The sequence below is a fragment of the Ovis aries genome, chromosome 10 (genome assembly GCF_016772045.2).
Source record: "Ovis aries strain OAR_USU_Benz2616 breed Rambouillet chromosome 10, ARS-UI_Ramb_v3.0, whole genome shotgun sequence".
NCBI lineage: Eukaryota > Metazoa > Chordata > Mammalia > Artiodactyla > Bovidae > Ovis > Ovis aries.
This window is the reverse complement of record NC_056063.1, coordinates 67731816-67751048: the sequence shown is the minus strand read 5'-3', so window position 1 is coordinate 67751048 and position 19233 is coordinate 67731816. Positions and strand designations below refer to the sequence as shown.

The following is a 19233-nucleotide window of genomic DNA, read 5'->3' as shown; positions in this document are numbered from 1 at the left end:
CAAAATCTAATTCAATGAATATTCAGAAAAAGAATCAGAGAGCCAACCAAGCAAAAGCCTTCTCATCTTGCCATTGATATTGGGTCTCACCTCTAATCATGAACATTTTTATTCTTTCCAACCATATATACTGTATATTTTAGAGAACTGTAGCCCGAATTTAGAGTCATTAGAACTGCTTTCATTAGAACCTGGCTGGTCTTTCTTGGATTAAGGGTGTATGCAGTTTCTTAGTACACATATATACACAAAAATGAAGAGCTTGCATTTTAAATAATTATAAAGCATCACTCCCACTATGATTATGTGGGGAAACTGGCTGTGTTTCCCAACTAAACTTAGTAGCATGCAGTTTCTTCACTGGTGCAGTGCAAATCTATGCTGCCAGCAGTCTCTCTCATTCTATTTACACTCTTGGCCGTCAAGCAATTCCAGGGCAACTGGAAAAACAACAGGGAAACAGATTCTAGGAAACTAGCAAACATATGTTCATTGAGTTCAAAGTGCCTTATGAGAAAAGCAGGTGGACAGTCAAGGGTGAATTTATTCCCTGGTAGAGTCAACTTTCCTTATCCATCTCTCAAGGACTTCTCTTTATGTTTTGGACTTTTTTGTGACTAGAACTTAAGATACAGATATTATAAGGTAGCAAGATGGTAAAATAAAATAGAACATGAAACACAAATTACTTCAAGTGAGCAGAGTTTAACTAAAATGTTTTATAATATGTTCTGTGAGTACTTCACTCTGTCTTGGGGTTAAAATATATATCTATATCTATATCTATATCTATATCTATATCTATATCTATATCTATATCTATATCAGTGGGTGCTTCATTACCAGGGAGAGACCGATATTTCCCTGGAGGTAGAAGAACTCTATTGGTAGTTCAGCTCTCCTTGCCAGAAAGTTTCATAAGCAGGCAGAGTAACAAGCTGTCTAAAGGTCATTTTGGCTGAGAACAATAAATTGAGATTACTAATACTAGGGCAAAATAGAATCTGAGTAGACTTCCCTGGTAGCTCAGATGGTAAAGAATCCGCCTGCAGTGCAGGAGACCTGGGTTCAATGCCTGAGTCGGGAAGATCTCGTGGAGCATGGAATAGCAACCCACTCTAGTATTTCTGTCTGGAGAATCCCATGGACAGAGGAGTCTAGTGGGCTATAGTCTACAGAGTCACAGAGTTGGCTATGACTGAGAGACTAACACACACACACAGAATCTGATCATGGCAGCTGGCTCCATTCTTTCTTGGAGACTTCATTTCACCACTGTTTCATAATAATCTTATTATGAAAAAAAATTTTCTGTTGAAAAATCTCCACTTTTGGTCAGATTATCAGACCAATACATTTTAATAACATGCTAGATATAATCACCAATGAGGTAGAACAAAAATGAGCCTGTCATATTTATATTTAATTTTATATACAATTTGAATTATTTTAAATTTCTGGATTATATATAAGGCATTTGCAAAATGCCTATATGCTACAAATATGAAAAGTGAAACAACGTTACAATAAGGGAAAAAGACATGAAAGGAACTATTTTTCTAACTATTTAATTGGATATTAGTATTTACTGATGGATTATGTCTAGGTTAGGAATCTAAATTTGATCAAGGGAAGAGGGCAGTGTAAACAATAACCTTCCTATTACCTTTAAAAAGCTTGTAATATCATTTTTGATAATACTTAATATGAGAAAGATGCTTAAAACAGTAATCTTATACAGTGCTGTCCAGTACAAACACATTGTGATCCATAAGTGCACACTACATATTATTTTGAATTTTTGAATGGCAACATTAAAAAAGTAGGTGAAATTAATTGTAATTTATATTAATTTTACCCAATACAGCCTCATATTGCTATTTCAACATATAATATATACAAAAATGATTAATGAGATAGTTTACCTTCCTTGTTTTTTAATATTAATTTTCCAAGTCGTGGTGTATACTTTACACTTATATCCATGTCAAGTTGAAGTAGCCACATTTCATGAGCTTCATAGCCATGTGTGGTTAGTGACTACTATATTGGATAGCACTGCCCTATAAAAACTTTTTCAGTATGAAATTTCTATTTTACTCAGCCTTTTTTTAACTACAATGTATGGCAAAACCAATACAATATTGTAAAGTAATTAGCCTCCAATTAAAATAAATAAATTTATATTTTAAAAAATTAAAATAAATAAATAAATTGGCTTGAGAAAAAAGAAGGAAAATGAATTTTCTATAGAAATCAGAATAAACTTCATTCTATTAAATGAATTTTCAATAGAAATCAGATTTCAGTACAAATCAGGGCAATTGTACTATTGCCCTGTGGGAAATAGTACAATATTTATCTTACTATACGTGCGTGTGTGTGTGTGTGTGCGTGTGTGTGTACGCACACACTCAGTCTCATTTGACTGTGCGACCCCATGGACTATAGCCTGCCAGAATCCTCTGTCCGTAGAATTTTCCAGGCAAGGGTACTGGAGTGAGTTGCCATGTCCTACTCCAGGGAATCCTCCTAAACCAGGGATTGAACTCACATTCCTGGTGCCTTCTGCACTGGTGGGTGGATTCTTTACCACTGTGTATTCAAACCTTATTTGAATGGATGGTTAGGTAAAAATTACTTGAAATCACTTCTAAAATATTATATGGAGTTTTTTGAAAGGGCAAAAAGTGACTACTAGAAATTATTTCACATACTCTAAATTTAATCAGAATAAAGACACACTGGATTTTTAGACATAATATCAATTCTAGTACAACCCATATATGCACACCTCACTAGCAGACTGATGAGCACTGTTCTTCATACTCAAAACATCAAGATTTTTTAAACACTTACTAAGTGCATAATACTTATATAAACATGCATATTTATGTATTATTTTCTTGGCTCATTCAAACTATTTAAAGGTAATTGGAAATGTAAACTTCCAATGCCACGGTAAGAAAAACTACTTATTGGGTCATCTAGCCAGCTCTACCTGTATATTATGGTACAAATAGTCCCCAGTACATAGTCCATTATTTTACATATTTTATTTTCTAGTAAAGAAATTGTCAGAGTATAATGTTAAAGAGAATTATGTACCAAACATACATTTTATTCCTTTTGTGGAACAATGATATTTAACAGCATAAGAGCTGAAGAATAAACCAATAACTTTAAAGCTCTAAAAACTTATTAAGTGTTAAATTGCAGTGTGTATCATAGTGTTTGTTCTATTTTAGGCAATTTGCTATGTCCCAAGTATGCTTCCTTCATGGCTAAGAGGTTAAAGCATCTGCCTGCAATGTGGGAGACCCAGGTTTGATCCCTGGGTTGGGAAGATCCCCTGGAGAAGGAAATGGCAATCCACTCCAGTATTCTCGCCTGGAGAATCCCATGGAGAGAGGAGCCTGGTAGCCTACAGTCCATGGGGTCTCAAAGAGTTGGACACGACTGAGCGACTTCACTTTCACTTTCAAGTATGTTTCAGTTCTTTAACATAAATGGGCATTTCCAGGAAAACATTAAAACATACTGAACAGAACAATCTACCATTAAGATCTACCATTTATTCTTTTGCATCAGTTCAGTTCAGTCGCTCAATCATGTCTGACTCTTAGCAACCCCATGGACTGCAGCATGCCAGGCTTCCCTGTTGATCACCAATTCCTGGAGACTATTCAGACTCATGTCCATTGCGTCGGTGATGCCAGCCAACCATCTCATCCTCTGTCGTCCCCTTCTCCTCCCGTCTTCAATCTTTCCCAGTGTCAGGGTCTTTTCAAATGAGTCAGTTCTTCATATCAGGTGGCCAAGTATTGGAGTTTCAGCTTCAGCAGCAGTCCTTCCAATGAATATTCAGGACTGCTTTCCTTTAGGATTGGTTGAATCTCCTTGCAGTCCAAGGGACTCTCAAGAATTTTCTCCAACATCACAGTGCAAAAGCATCAATTCTTCAGTGCTCAGCTTTCTTATAGTTCAACCCTCATATCCATACATTACTACTGGAAAAACCATAGCCTTGACTAGATGGACCTTTGTTAGTAAAGTCTTTTGCATATCCTTCCTCAAATTAATAGTAATATTGATAGTATATTGCTTGAATCCCTGAATAATCTTAAATATTTATATTATTTATAAATGAGTCATATACTATAAATAATTTCAATGTTTATATTCATAAAATTTTATCAGGTAATTAAAATACATGGTTGAGTAATTCAAAGAATTCTACAAAATATTGAGAAATACTCTGGCCTTTCTAGAGACAAACATAATATAGAATTTTTAGATAAGTTATCTTATTTTTACATAAGCTATTTATATAATTCTAAATTTTATATATTATATATTATTTTCTTCCTACATTTGAGGAAGGGAATTGAGCTCTCATATTCTCTGGACACATGTACAAAGTCTTTAGTATTCTCAATGTTAATTTATTCTTTTAAAAGTTTTATGTCTCGATTATATGACATGTATTAATATTGTCAGTTCTATGGTGACAGCAGTACAGAGAGATGATTACGTTTTCTACATTCATGGAGTTTACAGAATTTTAAAAAATATTTTAATTGAAGGATACATGCTTTACAGAATTTTGTTGTTTTCTGTCAACAAAACAACAGAAATTAAACTTATTTGAAATCACTTTTAAAATATTAGATAGAGTTTGTTGACAGGACAAAAAATGACTACTAGAAATTATTTCACCTACTCTAAATTTAATCAGAGTAAAGATACTGGAATTTTGAAGGAAGGTCGAAAGAGCTTATGGATTATTGAAGGAAGGTACAAATAAATACATATATTATATATAATACATTGAAGGTGGTAAGTGCGATGGAAAACAGTAAGTGGGGAACAAGGACAGGGAGTATTTATACCTAATTGTTCTGTTCTAGATATCTCATCCCATTGTTGGGCAAAATCCCCAGAAGCAAATTGCAGCTCACATTTCGGGTGACCTTGAGCTCCCCTGATCACATGGAGTTTTTGTTTGTTTGTTTGTTTGTTTGTTTTTTGTAGCTTCCTTAGTCTGGACCCTGTGTCTTTGCCCCAGACACAGGACAAATGGGTGGAGGGGTGGAGGAGAGCTTTCTATTGTGTTCTAACATTATCAATACTCTTAAAGCTTTGCAGAAAGCCATGAAATGTCAGTACCAATGTTTTTCCATTCAGTTTATGTTTTATCTCTATTTTGTTGAATGTGAAAAAGTTGAAATCATCTTGAAATGTTATAAACAACTGGATAGACTCTTTATGTAAAATTGATGCAATCTGTATTAAACAGCTTACTGACATATAAACTTATAATAAATATTTGTTTTATCATGCACTAATTCAGTAATTCTCTTGGAATAAAACTACATTTTTTGATATAATTATGGTTTGTAGGCCTTTTCCTGTGTTCTGCTTATGATTCTATTATCTTTTAGATGAGCACTTTTGTATATTTAATTTAGAAGTTTTACATTAAAAATAAAAGAAAATCTTTTCATCTATATTTCCTCTTAAAATAAGATTATAATAACATGAGCTCCATTATATATAGCTCTTCACAAAACATAACCAAGTATGAATATTTTATCATAACTACTTATGAAGAAATAGCAAGGCTCCTATTACATGTACTATAACAAATTAATCTACAAAGTCATAAACACATACTGTTTCTAAAGCAGAAATGGGGAAAAAAAAAAAAGAGAGTACAGTGCTGTATCCAGAAGGCACTGAATTTATTGCTACCACAGAAGAAATTTTGGGGAGGGATGAAGCTTCTTGCTAACATATCAAAGCAAGAAAACCAGGCAGAGGTATATGATCTGGAATCTTCAATTAATTCAATCTATTAGTCTGTAATGCAGTGTAAGAGACAGAGACAAGGTAGCACTTGTTGGTTTTCCATCCATTCATTCATCTACTTTCACAAATGTATGGACAGTATGCTCACCCCTGGGAATACAAAATGGTTACAACCCTGTCCTCACGTTTCTCAAAGCCAGAAGGAGAAATGGGCATATAAGCAACAAATACCATACACTGTTAAACTGGACAGTTGAAAAATGCCTAGTGGACTGTGAGACCACAAAATAAAATATTGTCAGTTTCTCATAGAAAGGCCACTAATGGAGAAGAGAAGACTGAATTCAATCTTAAAGGAAGGGTAGACGTTTCCAGGCTAACAGGAAGAATATGCTATTCCAGACTGCAGGAACACTGTGTGCAAAGAGGGAACAGATAATATGATGGATGGAAGAAATGAAGGAGATCCAAGTTGTTCAATATAAGGTGTGGAGGACTAGGTGGAGAGACCTGAGACAGAAGAGAGAGATGAGTTGGGTCAGCTCATAAAGAGCTATGGTCAGCCTAAAGCTATGGAGTTTAGATTTTTATCAGGAGACAAGTATGTAGTTGCAGGTTTTTGTGAGTGCACCATGATGGAGTTTGCATTTTAGAACCATTGTCCTGATTGTGGTGTGGAGGCTGGAATATGGATGATTTGGAGGGGCTGAAAGGGGCAGGGATCACATATTAAGTCAGAGAGAAAGAGAATCAAGGGCATTTATTGGTGAGAACAGAGAGAAAACAGATCTAAGAAGAGGTAGGGGCTTCCCTGGTGGCTCAGACGGTAAAGAATCCGCCTGCAATGTCGGAGACCTGGGTTCAAGGGCATGGTAACCCATTGCAGTATTCTTGCCTGGAGAATTCCATGGACAGAGCAGCCTGTTGGGCTACAGTCCACTGGGTCACAAAGAGTCAGACACGACTTAGCACAAGAAGAGGTCAAGTTGACAGGTGTGGAGCTAATCTCAGTAACAATGGAAGTAACTGTTGATTGAGAGCTCAAGTTCTAAATGTCATTTTAATCCTCACTACAATTAATTTTGAAAGAAACCAATTCATCCATACACTGGCCTTCAAGGGAGGTAAGTAGATTCCTGAGGGTTACACAGATTTTTTAAATTGCTGAATGAGGATAAAACTAGATGCCACTGGACACAGAGCTAGCGTCTTTTTGATTATACCATCTCAGCCTCCAAATTAGACCAGAGATATGAGAGGGACACAGACGTGACTAGACGAGCTCACAGTTCTCTGTGTTGGATATTGTTACTTGTTTGAAGGAAGGTAATGAATTTAAGTGGAGGTACCTGAATAATATCCAGATAGAAATGACAAACAAACAGCTGGACATATGGATCTGAAGTCTCCTGATAATACTGTTTTTTTTAAATGCACTAGAACCAAGAAACACACGGAAAAATAACTGCTCTCTGTGTCTTCCTGCTGCATTATATAGGCCAGGTTAGTACATATTTCCCTCCATATTTTAAGAATAGAATTTATGATACATGTCCATTAGTTACTTCCTGAAGGATGAAAACCTTCTAGATTTTGATTCATCATGTCATTCATTAGTATTATCTTCCACAAATATGTGTTGAGTGCTCATCAGGTGCATTGTGCAAATTATGCTATGCAATTTGATTAGAAGAATGAGGTTCCTAAGTGATAACAGCCATTGTCTTCAATAGTTGGCTTCATTTTCTCTTTATACCAATTTATTTTTCTATTATTCACCTTATTACATATTCTTTTTCTCAGCTGTCTCAAATCCTCTTTTGAATAAGAAGGACCAAAAAAGAAAACACACAAACCATAAAGATTTATAATCTTATGGCTAACACAGACATAGTTATTGCCAAAGCAGAATACAAAAACAAAAAATTTTGTTCTTTTATTGGTATAATTTTTGTCGTGATATGGCAGAAAAATAAGTGGCCAAAAGGACTTGGACATGAGCAACAAAAAGGAGATGCCAGGCAGAGAACAGATAATACAGGATAGAGAGAAATTATTCTTCAGACTGACTCCACCAGGGCAATTCTTGGCACTTCCCTATAATTAATTATTCCCTGGTTTAGCAAAGAAAATATGAGACTATCTCAAATTTCCTCAGGGATAGACAACAATTTTCCATTTTATTAGCCCTGGAACAACACAAACAGAAGGTTTAGTGATAATGTTATATTCTATGCTTGAGGCTTGTAATCAGTACATTATTTTGTCTGTTCTAAAAGATGGTATTTACCTTAGCCAAGTGGCCAGAGGTCACTAAAACCCTTTTCTCTTTAAAAAAAAAAAAAAAAGAGAGATCTTTTTTCCTAGAGTAATTCATGTTAATTCATGGATCAATGGCCCTGAGATTCATTAATTAAATTAATTAGATTTCATAGCATTTACTCATGAAGCATGATGAAAAAAATTAGAAGGAAATAGGAAGCACACACACTGCAGCATATGGTTTTCCCAGTGTTGGGCCCTTGAGAATTATTAAATGATAGCTTGACACAGTTTAGAATTAACAAAATCTGTTCTCTGACGGTGTGTATTTTCATAACTTAGGTAAATTATGTAAATTAACTTACATCAAAATGTGTGCTCTGTTGTCTATAAGCATGATTTCGCAATTTATAACATAACAGTAGTTTCACTAAGCCATCAAACTATTTTTATAGGAAATTAAGTAATATAGTTCTATCATACTAGAAAATATGGCTAATAAATATGGGACCTATTTCATATTTTGAAAATTTATAGGAAATTAAATATGATGGAATAGTAAACCCAACTGATGTCATACATTTGAGGACAAGAGGTAAATCAAATCCTCATTTCTATGGAATTTACTAAAGAGCTTTTGTGGCCAAAAATGTATTGAGTATAACAGCCTAAAACATCATATGTGAAAATACAGTAAACTAGAATGACCTCATCCGATCTCTTGGCTTTAAATACCAGCTATAGGTTCATGATCTAAATTTCTGTGCGTTCATAGTCCCTGAGCTCAAATTTACCTACACAGAGACATTACTTTGCCGACTAAGGTCCATCTAGTCAAGGCTATGGTTTTCCAGTGGTCATGTATGGATGTGAAAGTTGGACTGTGAAGAAGGCTGAGCGCCGAAGAATTGATGCTTTTGAACTGTGGTGTTGGAGAAGACTCTTGAGAGTTCCTTGGACTGCAGGGAGATCCAACCAGTCCATTCTGAAGGAGATCAGCCCTGGGATTTCTTTGGAAGGAATGATGCTAAAGCTGAAACTCCAGTACTTTGGCCACCTCATGCAAAGAGTTGACTCATTGGAAAAGACTTTGATGCTGGGAGGGATTGGGGGCAGGAGGAGAAGGGGACAACTGAGGATGAGATGGCTGGATGGCATCACTGATTCGATGGACGTGAGTCTAAGTGAACTCCAGGAGTTGGTGATGGACAGGGAGGCCTGGCGTGCTGCAATTCATGAGGTCGCCAAGAGTCAGACACGACTGAGCGACTGAACTGAACTGAACACCTTCACTTGCTTTCTCCATTTTAACATGTCTCAAAACAAACTCCTTTCTTCCCCAAACCTTTTTTATTTCCCCCACCTTTTCCATCTTATCATACCTAGTTAAATAGAAACTTTACCTTCCTTTCACTCACACCATTTGGCTCATATCGCATGAGAAATCCATCAGCAAATCCTACCAACTCTACTTGTAAGATTTCCAAAATGTTTCTACTGTCACCACTATGAGCCTAGTGTAAATCATCTTGTATTTTTCCAGGGTGGCTGAATAGTATCTTGACCATTTATCTGTTTCTACCCTTCTTTACTACACTCCTCATCTCAGCAGCCAACAGATCACATAAAATATGAGTTACATCATATTCTACTCAAAGCTTCCATCTCACCCTCAGTAAAACCCAAATCTCTATATCACATAGTCTGCTATTGTCTGGTCACACCTTTGCCTTCCATCGATGAACTTTTCTACTGTTTTCCCCTCAGCCTTTCTGCTGCAGCTGAGAGACCTGTTTGCTCTTCCTTGAACACACCATCTTCTCATCCTGACCTTTGCTTCTGCTGGTCCCATTACTTGAAACATTCTTCCTTTTTACATCCACTTGATGACTTCTCCTATCATCTTCAAGTCTTTGCTGAAATGTCATCTTTTCTTTAGTAAAGACTTCCCTGACCACCATATTTAAAATAGAAGCTTCAGCCCTGAGCTTGGTGCTGTCTGTACTCCTTTCTTGCTTTAGTTTTCTCCATAGAATTTACTACCATCTGATATAACTAAGGCACAATAAAATCTATTTTTAAACTATTTTATTTCTTGTGTATTTGTTTGCTTCTCTCCACAACCAGGTGGTTAGTGGGAACTATTGTCTATTTTATTCACAGTAGTATTCCTAATGCCAAAAGCAGCATTTAACTTACTACACACTAAGCTGCTGCTAAGCTGCTTCAGTTGTGCCCGACTCTGTGAGACCCCATAGTCGGCAGCCCACCAGGCTCCTCTGTCCCTGGGATTCTCCAGGCAAGAATACTGGAGTGGGTTGCCATTTCCTTCTCCAACACACTAAGCATTCTTTGAATAAAAGAACTAAGCATATAAACATGGTCAGATATTATAGGAGAAAACTTTAACTCTCCAAAGAAATTTATTTAGATACCTGATAAGTTATGATATCATTACTTTTGGAAATATACTTGTTTCTCTTATCACAGTTGAGGAGAACCTTGTCAGGTGTGCCTCACTATCTCCAGGTCTTTCTATTCAAAGCCCTTTATTTCCCTTCCAAATCTGAAGCTGCTCCAGGACCAGCCCTGCTTGAGGATTAGCCAGTATATCTGTTCCTGGTGTGGGGAGTGCTCAGCAGACAGTGTAGTGAAGAGTGAATTTCCAGTGTTACTGTGGTCTGGGGCATGTTACAGTCAAGAGCTCATACCAACCTTTGCTCAGCGACACTTAATCTCCTCCTGAGCAGGGCCATTACTCAGGTCTACTCCTGCCTGAGTCTCTGATGCAGTTTCCCTCTCTTTGGGATAAGATTCCTATGTTTCTCCTCTTTTTGAATCCATTCATCTCCATGAATATAAGGTTAAGTGTACTTTTTGACCTGCTACTGGAGCTCCTCAAATTATCTCTTCTCTTTTGGAACTCTTGCCTGATAAATCCTGGAGTAAAACCAGAATTTAAGACATTGTTTAATTGAGCTCTGTTTCACTAACTGTGGATGAACTGATGCTGTACATTCTCCTGTAAAATGACAGCATGGTTTCTATTGATATTATGCCTGTGTGGGTTGGCTGCCTCCACTTGGTTTAATGTTAGCCAAAATTCAGATGTTCCTGTTCACCCAACTGTTTAGTTCGGGTGTATGTGATTTAACTTTATTATTTATTATTTTAACTTATTACCTAAATCAGTGATTTAATTTTTAAAAGAAGTTTCATTTCTATAAAGATATATTGTGTTTTGGACAGATTAGAAAAAGTTAAGTTCAATGATAATTATATATAGTCAATTATATACCAGACCACCTAACCTGCCTCTTGAGAAATCTGTATGCAGGTCAGGAAGCAACAGCTAGAACTGGACATGGAACAACAGACTGGTTCCAAATAGGAAAAGGAGTACGTCAAGGCTGTATATTGTCACCCTACTTATTTAACTTATATACAGAGTACATCATGAGAAAGCTGGACTGGAAGAAACACAAGCTGGAATCAAGATTGCCGGGAGAAATATCAATAACCTCAGATATGCAGATGACACCACCCTTATGGCAGAAAGTGAAGAGGAGCTAAAAGCCTCTTGATGAAAGTGAAAGAGGAGAGCGAAAAAGTTGGCTTAAAGCTCAACATTCAGAAAACGAAGATCATGGCATCTGGTCCCATCACTTCATGGGAAATAGATGGGGAAACAGTGGAAACAGTGTCAGACTTTATTTTTGGGGGCTCCAAAATCACTGCAGATGGTGATTGCAGCCATGAAATTAAAAGACGCTTACTCCTTGGAAGAAAAGTTATGACAAACCTAGATAGTATACTCAAAAGCAGACACATTACTTTGCCGATTAAGATCTGTCTAGTCAAGGCTATGGTTTTTCCTGTGGTCATGTATGGATGTGAGAGTTGGACTGTGAAGAAGGCTGAGTGCCAAAGAATTGATGCTTTTGACCTGTGGTGTTGGAGAAGACTCTTGTGGACTGCAAGGAGATCCAACCAGTCCATTCTGAAGGAGATCAGCCCTGGGATTTCTTTGGAAGGAATGATGCTAAAGCTGAAACTCCAGTACTTTGGCCACCTCATGCAAAGAGTTGACTCATTGGAAAAGACTCTGATGCTGGGAGGGATTGGGGGCAGGAGGAGAAGGGGACGACCCAGGATGAGATGGCTGGATGGCATCACTGACTTGATGGGCGTGAGTCTGGGTGAACTCCGGGAGATGGTGATGGACAGGGAGGCCTGGCGTGCTGCAACTCATGGGGTCACAAAGAGTCGGACATGACTGCGCGACTGAACTGAACTGAACTGATATATACTATCTCTCAGAGTAGAGGAATATAAAAATGAAGAGTAAATTACAAAATTATAATAATTGGAATAAAACTATTATTTTAAAGAGTTGGGCATTCCAATTGTTTTTGTTCTAATATATTGAAATGGAAAATTACAGTTGATTCATTTGATTAATACAAGACAAATAATGTCTAGTCAACAGAGTGATAATCAAATTGTTCTGACCTTACATCAAAAAATTGTCCAATTACTATGCAGTTGTATGTATTTTAATTTCCCCTTTTAACTGATTTTTTACTCTAACCAACAACTGGTCTTAATAGCATTAGAATAAAAGGTCTCTACACTTAATTTTTTCTAATCTTTCTTTTTTGTCTTGCATCCCCAACTAGATTATATAATTCTTCAGGAGAGGGTCCTCATAATAGATCTTATATTTTCTTCCCAGTTAGTTATTTGCAAGCTATCCAACAAAGAGTAGGTTGAATGATCTCAGGTTGGACAAATTTTGGTCTGTTGGATGCTCATGGTCTGTATGTTTTCCATAAACCCTTATCCACAGTATCACATTACAATTACTCTCATTTCTTCTTTTGAAGAAGTCTTTAAGAAAATATTGCTCCATGCTTGGATTTTTCCAATCAATTATTTACTCTGAATCCACACTATATTACTACAATGGCAATTGGATCTCCTGAAAAGTTTTCACAGTGCGAATAGATTTGGAATAAGGGCTGAGTATTACATTCTATGAACTATCTCTATTGGCTTTGGCTTACAAATAATCACCATATGATATTCAGACAATAAAACAAAGAAGCTATTCAAACTGTTCTCATTGCATTGGATCCCAAATGTTGTTTTGACTATCAATTGCCGGTGCTTATATATTTACATGATAGTGCTCTTATTTCAAAAATCTTGGCCAAGATTTACTTGAGTTTTAACCACAATATGTCTTTGGAAGCAATGTAGTGCTTGTTATTTAATGCAAAAAGTATCTAGTCAGAATTTCAAAATATAAACTATTGAATAAAATAGCACCATTTACTTTCAAAACAGGACAGTATTTCAGTGGAAGGACATAGGCTGTTCTGTGAACAACAAAATGACCTTTAGGCGACATACATATAATAAATGTTCACACTTGGCATTATGTGGGGATGGCAGTAGTCATCTCTTATAAATAATGTGTGAAAACCAGTAGGACAGTTAAAGAAACACCTCCAGCTTGTTCATGGCATGAGACCAAAGTTCAGCTTTATGGGTATTATATTTTTGACAAAACACCCAGTCTTACATCAGACACAAATTTCTCATTTCCTGAACAAGGAACTCTATTAATGTAAAGCATATGCTAAGTAAACTGTAAGATTCATAAAAGACACTGTATTTAAGATAAGAGCTGTATTTATTGTGGACTGAAAAATGACATTGTTGTACATGTACTTGCTTTAAAAGTTCAAAAAAAAGAGTTGGAAAAATAAATTGATCAAATACTCAGTGCATCCAAGTAAATCAAGTAGAAGTATGAATCATATTATAGGGTCACTTTCTTTTGCATCTTGAGGACTAATGTCAAATGGATTAAGCAACAGGCAAAATTTTTCTTAAATCATTTCAGGTAACAGATTTAAACAAGACTTGGCTGTGATTTTTGAAGCAAAGGGTAATTAAAGTCAAACTACTTGGTGGAAAAAAAAGAGAGACTAGGGATTATTGTAGTGTTGAGAAAATTTGGTATTATCAGTTCAGTTGCTCAGTTGTGTCTCACTCTTTGTGACCCCATGGACTGCAGCACGCTAGGCTTCCCGGTTCATCACCAACTCCTGCAGCTTACTCAAACTCATGTCCATCGAGTCAGTGATGCCACTCAATCATCTCATCCTCTGTCGTCCCCTTCTCCTCCTGCCTTCAATCTTTCCCAGCATCAGGGTCTTCTCCAATGAGCCAGTTCTTTGCATCAGGTGGCCAAAGTATTGAAGCTTCAATTTCAGTATCAGTCCTTCCAATGAACATTCAGGACTGATTTCCTTTATGATTGACTGGTTTGATCTCCTTGCAATCCAAGGTATTATATTATAAATTAAGCTACTGGTATTATAATTAACTTTTAATTAATGGAAGACAAATGAATAATAAAAGGTTGAATTTTCTATATGGAAAATTGATAACAAAATATGTCTAATATAATTTTATTAGGTCCAGTAGTTTCCTTAACTCTCAAATATTATTTTTGCAACTCTATTTGAATAATTTCAAATGATACTCATCAGATAAACACTTATGGCCAAAAAAAAGTCAATATTTTGAGCTAGCATCAAAAAGGATGTATGTTGGTGTAGTTTGTTTCTTTTATATATAAATAAAAGTAAAAATGATAATAATGAAAACTGCACACTCACAGTTTCATATTTTATACTTGTTTTTCCTCTATTCCAAAAGGTAGGCATATCCAGTGAATAAAAACTTATTTAATTATTTTTTACTTTTTCTATATTTTGATCAGTTAGCAAGGTGTCAAAAAATTGTTGATGCTGAGTTTCTGTTATTTTCTCTCTGAAGTGTAGTGCTCAAAGAAATACATAATTTGAGTTTGTGAAGAAAGTTATTTTTTTTAAGGGCTAACTTCTTTCTTTTGTATACCCTTTAGTAGAAGTACATTTTAAAATTTAACGAAAGTAGTAGAGAGGATAAAACTATCATGACATAAAGCGTTTTAGAAATTTATAATGTTCTTTATTAATAATGATATGATGACCTGCCATGCTATCATTCCATTGTTTGATTATTCTCCAGCGACAAAGAAACTGTTGGTCTTTGTCCTAACTCAGCACAATACCTATAGTTTTGCCATAGAAGGCTTCATAAATTTACCTGCTTTGAAGCAAAGCAGTTTTAGTGTTAACTTCGCAGAGGGCAGCCAGATAACCTTTAAGAATGTTTAAAACACAAAGGCCACTCAGCTGTCCCAGCAAAAAATTTAAACTATGAGAAAGGCACTTCCCTGGTGGCTCAGATGGTAAAGAATCTGCCTGCAATGCAGGAAACCCAGGTTCGATCCCTGTGTTGGGAAGATCTCCTGCAGAAGGGAATGGCAAGAAATTTATGGACAGAGGCTACAGTCCATGGTGTCACAAAAAGTCAGACAGAACTAAGGGACTAACACTCCCATTCTTTTTTTTCCACAAAGGTACCTCATTGACCCATAATGCTAAAGGTGCTCACTAAATAGACTCACACTGCCACAGACAAAGTCAGTGAGAATATGCGAGAGCCCAAGTTTAATGTCAACTCTTTTCCAGTGGGTTTACTGAGGATAGGAGAAAAGCAGTTATCCAACAAAACCACCACCACAACAAAAAACCCCAAATACCCCCAAAACATACAGCTACTCTAGTAGAAGTTATGTATTTAGTAATCCAGTCCAGATATATGTAATTTCCTTTAACAGGATCTTAAATAGGTGACGGAAATGGTTTACGTTTCATCTACCAGATGTGAGCAAGAAAATATTTTTATTTTATGTTGTATTACTATATTTAAATATCATTCTTTGAAATTGAAAATGGAATATTAGTATTATTAATATTTCCCTCATTCTCTTATTTATTTAATAAATAGTTAGCTTTGTTCTGATTCATTGGAAAAGACCCTGATGCTGGGAAAGATTGAGGGCAGGAGGAGAAGGGGACGACAGAGGATGAGATGGTTGGATGGCATCATTGACTCGATGGACATGGGTTTGGATGAACTCTGGGAGTTGGTGATGGACAGGAAGGCCTGGCATGCTGCGGTTCATGGGGTCTCAAAGAGTCACAACTGAGCGACTGAACTGAACTGAACCTCTTTGTTCAGAAAAGTGTTTAAAATTGCTTGCTTTTCTGGAATTATTCTTAATCCCATTCTCTGAGATTTCTATGCTGTAAAATATCTTAACATGAGGTCAGCAGTGTGTCTTTAGGTTCTAATTTTAGAGGAAGATATCACTTTCTTATTATCTTAGAGTATTGTTTTATCTAGTTTGGAATAATAACTGAGTTTAATAAGATACAGTTTTTCAGGTTGCCATTTATTCTATCAGGTTTTTCTGTTGGTTCCTCAAAGTGTAAATACAGAAAAGTGCTACAAAAAAGAAAAGAACACCATTAAGAGTAATTCATTGAACCATCAGCTTGCAAAGCAACAGAAAGCTTTGATATATTCAGTTTTTCTCACTTCAAATGTAGCACAGTCTTTAAAAACTCTGCTAAAATTTTGCATGCTTATGAAGAGAAATGAATATATAATTTTCTGAAGGCTTTTCTAGGGCAAGGTTGTAGAAATTAACAAATGAGGTTGAGAGAGAGACTGAACTAAATTTAGGGCCAAATTAAGCTATCCTGGAAGCAAAAAACCCCCGGAAATCCTAAACTTATGAATAACTAATGCTGACTTCCTTCTCTCAGCTGAGTGGAATGTTAGATTTTTTTTCCTTTTTTTTTTTTTTTTTTTTTTGGCTATGCTGTGCAGCAGCAGGGATCTTAGTTCCCCAATTAGGGATCAAACCTGTGCTTGGATCATCCAGTCAGTGAGTGGCCCTACCCTTTATTCCACATTCCACAGCAACAACTTTATAATGAGTTTAGTCCTGCCTCTTAGCATTTCGAGATAAAGAAAAAAATTAACTTCTCTCTGCCTCCAAAGTCTTCAGGGTCTTATCTGGCCTGCACACACAACAGTTTATTTATCCTTAAATACAATTATGTCACTGTTGACTTCCCCTGGGCTAAAGTGAAAGTGAAGTCCTTCAGTCGTGTCTGAATCTTTGCAACCCCGTGGACTGTAGCCCACCAGACTCCTCCGTCCATGGGATTCTCCAGGCAAGAATACTGGAGTGGGTTGCCATTTCCTTCTCCAGGGGATCTTCCTGACCCAGGGATCGAACGCAGGTCTCTGGCAGATGCTTTAACCTCTGAGCTACCAGGGAAGCCCTTTTCAGCTTTACCCTGACCAACTTGGGAAAACATATTTGCAATCTTATAGACATCACATTTTATTATTTTTAAGAAATTGTATTTTTATACTGTTATTTTGGCAAGATTTTTCTTTTTGTAAACTTATTTTGTAATGGGGTATGGCCGATTAACAGTTATAATAGTTTCAGATGAACAGTGAAAAGACTCAGCCATAACATATACATGTATCCATTTCCCCCCATTATAATTTTTAGAGGTTCTTTATATTTATAAAGAGTACTTTACATTTACAGTTATTACAAAATACTGGCTATAGTCCCCACCTTGTACAATACATCTTAGAGCTTATCTTATACCCAGCAGTTTGGGCCTACCTCCCCCCCTCACCACAGGTAACCACTACTTTGCTCTCTATATCTGTTGAGTCTGTTTCTTTTTTGTTATATTCACTATTATTTTAGATTCCACATATAAATGATATCCTTTAGTATTTATCTTTCTCTCTCTGACTTACTTCACTCAACATAATGACCTCCATGCCAAACAGCCCACTTACAATAGTTTTCCCAGTCTTTTTTGTTATTTATGTGAATTTCATCCTTTTAATATCAATTGATCACAGTAGCTAATCATAATATCTCCTGATCAAGAACATCTAGGACCTTAGTATTTATATTATGTAGAATCCCAGGGACGGGGGAGCCTGGTGGGCTGCCGTCTATGGGGTTGCACAGAATTGGACATGACTGAAGTGACTTAGCAGCAGCAGACTTATCTTTACATGTATATTTATACATTATGAGGACCACAGCTCTCAAAGAAAACATCAATAGCAAAGTGACCTATATGAAGGTATCCTTCCTCTTCCCTTTTTAGAAATGTAAATCAAGTATGTGTGTATAGTCATACATACATATATATATGTATCATATATTTACCATCATGTATTTAAATTTTCAAACTTTTTCAAATTTTTATTGATTGTAGTTTCTACTACGTGCAAGACACTGTGCTAAATAAACATGTCATATCCTCAAGGAACACTAGCTAGTGATAGTCATAAATATGCAAGTGAATAATTTAAAGCAGAATGAGATTTACATAATTATAGCTTCATATAAGGTGCCTGACTTGAAAAGTGATTGACTAGGACAAAATGGCTTGATAAATTGGGGGAGTCATAAAACTTACTATTTAACAATGATCAATAAGCATTTTACACGTGACTAAATAAAAGATTATTGTTTAATTGTATTCCATCTTCAAAACACATCTTTGAGTTAGGTATATCATTATCCCATTTTATTGACAAGACAACAGATGCTCAAGAAGACTAAGCTACTTTTCCTATGTCATTCTGTCACTAGGTGTCAAGGAAGGTCAAGAAAGTATTTAAAACATCCTTTGATCTTCTGCTGAGATGTAAAGAATATAATGTCAGCTAGAAAAAAGCACTCCAGATAGAGGCACCATCATGTGCTAAAACATAGGAACTTTACTTATATAATTAAAAATACATGTATATGTTGCTATTTCCAAGTGTTCAGAATTTCAAGATACTGTGCTGTTTCATCACCTAATCTCTCTCAGCTCCAAGGCCACTACCCTGTTTTCTGTACTGTGAAGCATGCAAACATTTGACTCCCCTGCCAGCTGACTTTTTCTTAGGAGGAAGCAGGAGAAGGAGAGTGGAAGTCAGGACGAGGGCAGAGGGGATGACTTTTCCACTTATACTTCATGTCAGCTTCTGCAGGCAACAAAGGACAACCACGATTTCAGCCTCTAGTTTTTTTTTTTTTTTAATTGGAGGCTAATTACTTTACAATATTGTATTGGTTTTGCCATACATCAACATGAATCCGCCACGGGTTACACGTGTTCCCAATCCTGAACCCCCCTCCCACCTCCTTCCCCA

General features: G+C 36.2%; 1 protein-coding gene across 1 annotated transcript in view; it reads right to left on the bottom strand.

The window, feature by feature from the left end:
* Nucleotides 1-19233, bottom strand: part of GPC5 (glypican 5) — a 1587384-nt gene that overhangs the window by 187210 nt on the left and 1380941 nt on the right. The gene's annotated exons all lie outside the window — the stretch shown is intronic.